Here is a 5,904-nt window from a genome sequence, read left to right as displayed (position 1 = left end):
GAGACTGATGTTTCAGGCACAATTACATGCCAGCGTGGGCAATGCATCAGAAGACAGTTCTGGTCACCTGATTCCACAAGGTCACAGCCTGGACACCTGGGCTTGCCATGAGTCAGACCGTAAGCAACAGCAACAGCAGCACGGACAATGCACCGTGATTGTAACCTTCACTGAAGGGTAAATAGCCCCACTTCTGCCACTCTGCAATGCTTGTGGACTACAGAAATGACTGTGGTATGACTTAAATCCATTTCAAAGTTTGGGGGTGTAGAGGTGCTTGTTTGGTGCCTTTTGTGAAGGTTAGACTTAGAGCAGCCACTTAAAGGTGTCCCTACTGAGGGACATGGCCATGAGCTCACTGGAGCCAATTTTAAGGAGTTCAGTGGGATTCTCTCCAGACTAGCAGAGCCTGGGGAGTAGAGTTGTAACTGGGACCACCAACAGATCAACCATCACTGTACGTTTCCTTCTAGTTCAATGAAGTCTTCTTAGAGTCTGTGACATCTCTACATCCAAAGCCAAGGATGATTGGAATGATACAGAGAAGATTAGCATGGCCCCTGTGTAAGGATGAGACACAAATTCATGAGGCTTTTTTTATTGCTTTATTTTTGTATGTGTATAAGAAAAGCTTTATATAAAAGAGCAATTATATATTGAATAACATCCCAGCCAGTCCAGATCAAGTTCATAAGTCAAATCTTAGTCCATTTTTCTAATACTAGTTCATAAATTCCTCTTTAGCCTCATGCAGTCATGCAATGATGCTGAATGCAGGAAGATCACAGGCAGTGGGTGGAAAGTCTTGTGGATCCAGTGGTGGTGGAAGCATCTCAGTGCTGGCATGGGTCTCCACGTGACTCCTCCAGCTCCAGGACTCTGGCTGCATCAGTGTAGCTCCATGTGGCTTGTCAGCAGCAAGACGAAGCTGAGGATGAGGATGAGCGTGTGTCTGGCCTCCAGTGAGCTATTTATCCCCTCCATGCCTGCCAAATGAGGTCATCAAGCTGCGACCTGATTGACAGGCTAGACTCCACCCCTTTTCAAGTTGATAGGACTTTATCTCACTGCCACAGATGAGGACAAAACAGTTGAAGGGCGTGATGGCTACTGAAAACTCATATAGCTATCGCCAGCTCAGTAAAACGGTACCAAGGTGAGTCATAAACCTTGGCACCAGTCAGAATCTCTCTTTGGACCTGTTAAAAACACTGATGCCCTGGGCTCAGCCTACAAAAATTTTGTTTCAGGAGTTTTGCCACAGGGCCTGCATATTAAAACTTTCTAAATTAATTTTCCCACTGCTGTCAAGTCAACTTTCACTCATAGTGACCCTGTAAGACAGAGTAGAATTTCCAAGGATTTCCGAGGCTGTAAACCTGTATGAAAGCAGAATGCCACCTCTTTCATGCGTGGAACGGCAGGTAGGTTCAAACAACAGATCTTTTGGTTCGCCGTTGAGAATTTTATCCATTGTATTGCCAGGCACCCTTTATTAACTTTGTGGAGATATGATTTATCGACAATAAGATGCAACCATTTTAAGTCCAAAGTTCAGTTCATTTTACTGAAGTATGTATCTCTGAAACCACCGGTAAAAAACAAAACCCCATTGCCATTGGTTTGATTCCAATTCACAGAGAGCCAATAGGACTAAGTGGGACTGCTCCTTAGGATTTCTGAGGCTGTCCATCTGTACAGGAGCAGAGAACTTGATCTTTCTCTGTAGAGGAGCTGGTGGGTTTCCACTGCCAGCTGGGTGGTTAGCAGCCTACTACTGATTTATTCCACCAAGGGTCCTTAAAACCAACACTACCATCAAGTTACCAGAGCCTTCCGTCAAGCAAAAGTCTCCGCCTGCCCTTTTGCATTCAGTGGCCACCCAGCCATGCCTGGTCCCAGGCAGGCATTCATTAATTCATTATTTGTCATTGTAAGTGGTGCCTTTTTTGAATTCCACACACTTGAGTTACCGGTATGGATGTTTTTTCAGCATAATGCTTTGAGATTCATTCATTTTATTGTCTATATCATTCGTTCATTCGTTCCTTTTCACTGCTGCGCATATTCCATCAGGTGGCTCGATTGCGATTTCTTTCCCACTGACATTGCATTGGGTATTTGGGTGGTTCCCAAGCTTTAGCTATTAAAGAATAAAGTTCTCGAGAGCAATTGTGTGAAAGTCTGTGTGTGTGTGTGTCTGTGTGTGTGTGTCTGTGTGTGTGTCTGTGTGTGTGTGTGTCTGTGTGTGTGTGTCTGTGTGTGTGTGTCTGTGTGTGTGTGTCTGTGTGTGTCTGTGTGTGTGTGTGTCTGTGTGTGTGTGTCTGTGTGTGTGTGTCTGTGTGTGTGTGTCTGTGTGTGTTTCTGTGTGTGTGTGTGTCTGTGTGTGTGTCTGTGTGTGTGTGTCTGTGTGTGTGTCTGTGTGTGTGTGTCTGTGTGTGTGTGTCTGTGTGTGTGTCTGTCTGTGTGTGTGTGTCTATGTGTGTGTGTGTGTGTCTGTGTGTGTGTGTCTGTGTGTGTGTGTGTCTGTGTGTGTGTGTCTGTGTGTGTGTCTGTGTGTGTGTGTCTGTGTGTGTGTTTCTGTGTGTGTGTGTCTGTGTGTGTGTGTCTGTGTGTGTGTGTCTGTGTGTGTGTGTCTGTGTATGTGTGTCTGTGTGTGTGTCTGTGTCTGTGTGTGTGTCTGTGTGTGTGTGTCTGTGTGTGTGTCTGTGTGTGTCTGTGTCTGTGTCTGTGTGTGTGTGTCTGTGTGTGTGTCTGTGTCTGTGTGTGTGTCTGTGTGTGTGTGTCTGTGTGTGTGTCTGTGTGTGTGTGTCTGTGTGTGTGTGTCTGTGTGTGTGTGTCTGTGTGTGTGTCTGTGTCTGTGTGTGTGTCTGTGTCTGTGTGTGTGTCTGTGTGTGTGTCTGTGTCTGTGTGTGTGTCTGTGTGTGTGTGATCACGAGGTACACGGTGTAGGTGTGAGGGTGTTTCAAAACGTTCAGGGGAAAACCTCTTTTCATTCTATTTCCCCACAAACGTCTGGGAGCCCCTCATGTGTCGTTAACTTCATACGAAGCCTCGGAGCAGGTTGTCTTAGAAAAGTGGTACAACATTTCGTATGCCCACCAACAATGTTTGAAAATCCTGGTTACGGTGGCGATGAAGCATGGTAGTAGGGCAGGAGGAAAGTCAAGGGAGATGGAGGAAAGAGCTAGGAGTCAAAGGGCATTCATGGAGGTCTAGACAAAGACATGTACATGCAAATATATATAGGAGGATGGGGAAATAGATCTATGTGTCTATATTTATAGGTCAAGTATTAAGGTGGCGGAAGGACCTTGGGCCTCTACTCAAACACTCCCTCAATGCATGAATACCTTCTTTTATTAAATTGGAACTCTATGATGCTCACTCTCCCGACACAACGGCTGGAGCCAAAGTGAGTGAACAAGTAAATGTGGTGAAGAAAGCTGATGGTGCCCGGCTATCAAAAGAGATAGTGACTGGGGTCTTAAAGGCTTGAAGATAAACAAGCGGCCATCTAGCTCAGAAGCAACAAAGTCCACATGGAAGAACACACCAGCCTGAGTGAGCGAGTGGTCCCAAAGGGATCAGTTACCAGGCATCAAAGAACAAAAAATCATATCATTGACTGCACACCTCCATGATAGGATCGCTGAAGACAAATGGGTGCATAAGCAAATGTGGTGAAGAAAGCTGATGGTGCCCGGCTATCAAAAGAGATAGTGTCTGGGGTCTTAAAGGCTTGAAGGTGAACAAGCGGCCATCTAGCTCAGAAGCAAATAAGCCCACATGGAAGAAGCACACCGGCCAGTGCGATCACGAGGTGCCCAAGGGACCAGGTATAAGGCATCATGCAAAAAAAAAAAGATATAAGTGTGTGTATGTATGTGTATATATGTGTATATGTATATATATATGTATATATATGTATATATATCATATTAAATGAAGGGGGAAGTGCAGAGTGGAGACCCAAGGCCCAAGTGTCGACCAATGGAGATCCCCTCATAGAGGGGTTTAGGAGAGGAGATGGGTTAATTAGGGTGTGAGGTAGTATCGATGAAGAACACAGCTTTCCCCCGGATCCTGGATGCTTCCTCCCCCCAACTACCATGATCCGAATTCTACCTTGCAGGGCTGGATAGGACAGAGGCTGTACACTGGTGCATATGAGGGTTGGAGGTACAGGGAATCCAGGGTGGATGATACCTTCAGGACCAAGGGTGTGAGGGACGATGCTGGGAGAGTGGAGGGTGAGTGGGTTGGAAAGGGGGAACTGAATACAAGGATCCACATGTGACCTCTTCCCTGGGAGAGGGACAGCAGAGAAGGGGGGAAGGGAGACTCCGGATAGGGCAAGATATGACAAAACAACGATGTATAAATTACCAAGGGCATATGAGGGAGGGGGGAAGGGGGAGGGGGGAGGGGAAAAAAAAGAGGACCTGATGCAAGGGGCTTAAGTGGAGAGCAAATGCCTTGAGAATGATTGGGGCAGGGAATGTATGGATGTGCTTTATACAATTGATGTATGTATATGTATGGATTGTGGTAAGAGTTGTATGAGTCCCTAATAAAATGTAAAAGAAGAAAAGAGAAAAAAATGATTAGGGCAAAGACTGTACAGATGTGCTTTATACAATTGATGTATGTATATATATGAACTGTGAAAAGAATTGTATGAGCCCCAATAAATTGTTAAAATTTAAAAAAAAAAAAAAAAAAAGAAAATCCTGGTTACTTCATGTCCTGACCATCACTGGGCATGTTCAGGCCTTTTCATTTTAACCAATTTAGTTGATGAGTAGTTGGGTAGCTGTACTGTTAATAAGCTCCCAGGTGATTCTGAGACACACCAAAATTTATGGATCTCGGCTCTAGTAAAATCAATAACTCTGACAGCCTAAAACCAACTCAAACACTGGGCCCCAGTCTCAGCTCAGAGGCTGTCTCTGTGCTCACCGCTAAGAAACAAGCTCTTTGGTTTCTAGGGCAAGCAGACCTCCCAACTCTAGACCATTAAGGTCCACTACCAGTAACAAGGAGCACTGATCATGTAGCAGGTTACACCTTATACTGCAGTTTGAAACCACCAGCTGCTCCAGGGGAGAAAAATGAGGCTTTCTACTCCCATAAAGGTTTATTTCAGAAATCAACAGAGGTGGTTGTACTCTGCCATAGGGCTGCTCTGGGTCATAATCAACTTGATGGCATTGAGTTTGGTTTTGTTTGCCTCTGCACCATTCCCATGTATAACCCCCACCACCCCCACCTGCCTAGAGACCTTTGAGTGAATATGGTGTATGTCTAGATGTTTGTGACGGCATGTTCACCTTCCAGGCAGAGGAACCAGCAGGAATAAGGGCCTGAGGAAACAAAATGACCTGATCTACTTGGGAAACTGTAAGGAGTTGCACATGCTTAGAGAATGACACAGTAAGAGACCTCGGTGAGAGATGGCTGAAGCAAGAGCCTTTGCACACAGGAGTTGGGGTTCACTGGGATGGCAAGAGATTAAAGAATGATGGCTCTCTTTTGTGCTTCAGAGAGCTTACCCCAGTGTCCACTGGAGGGGAGGAAGAGACGAGGCACTCATTAGCAGACCACTTCTATTCTCCAACTGCGTCCCCAGGGCCAGTCCCAGTCCTGGCCCATAGTAAGTGTATCATAGTTATTGTTCAAATAATCAAAATGATCAAGAAGCCTTTCTATATCTCCCATGTCTTTCTTCTGGGTGTCTTTTCCTCCATTGTCTTACTCTACCAAAAAAGATCAAGCATGTTGAGGGGTGCAGGGTCCTTCTCAGAGCTGAACATCATTCTGTCGAGGTTGACTACTGCTTTGCCAGTCATCATTGTCGCTTATGACCCCTTCATCTCATTCTACCCTTTTCTCCACTTGGTG

At 45.5% G+C, this 5,904-nt stretch overlaps 1 pseudogene; it reads left to right on the top strand.

The window, feature by feature from the left end:
- Positions 1–510: 510 nt before the first annotated feature.
- On the top strand, positions 511–605 carry LOC142427025 (U6 spliceosomal RNA; annotated as a pseudogene).
- Positions 606–5,904: the final 5,299 nt, after the last annotated feature.

The sequence above is a fragment of the Tenrec ecaudatus genome, chromosome 14 (genome assembly GCF_050624435.1).
Source record: "Tenrec ecaudatus isolate mTenEca1 chromosome 14, mTenEca1.hap1, whole genome shotgun sequence".
Taxonomy (NCBI): Eukaryota; Metazoa; Chordata; class Mammalia; order Afrosoricida; family Tenrecidae; genus Tenrec; species Tenrec ecaudatus.
Note: the sequence above shows the minus strand (reverse complement) of the source record. Positions and strands in the feature narration are given on the sequence as shown.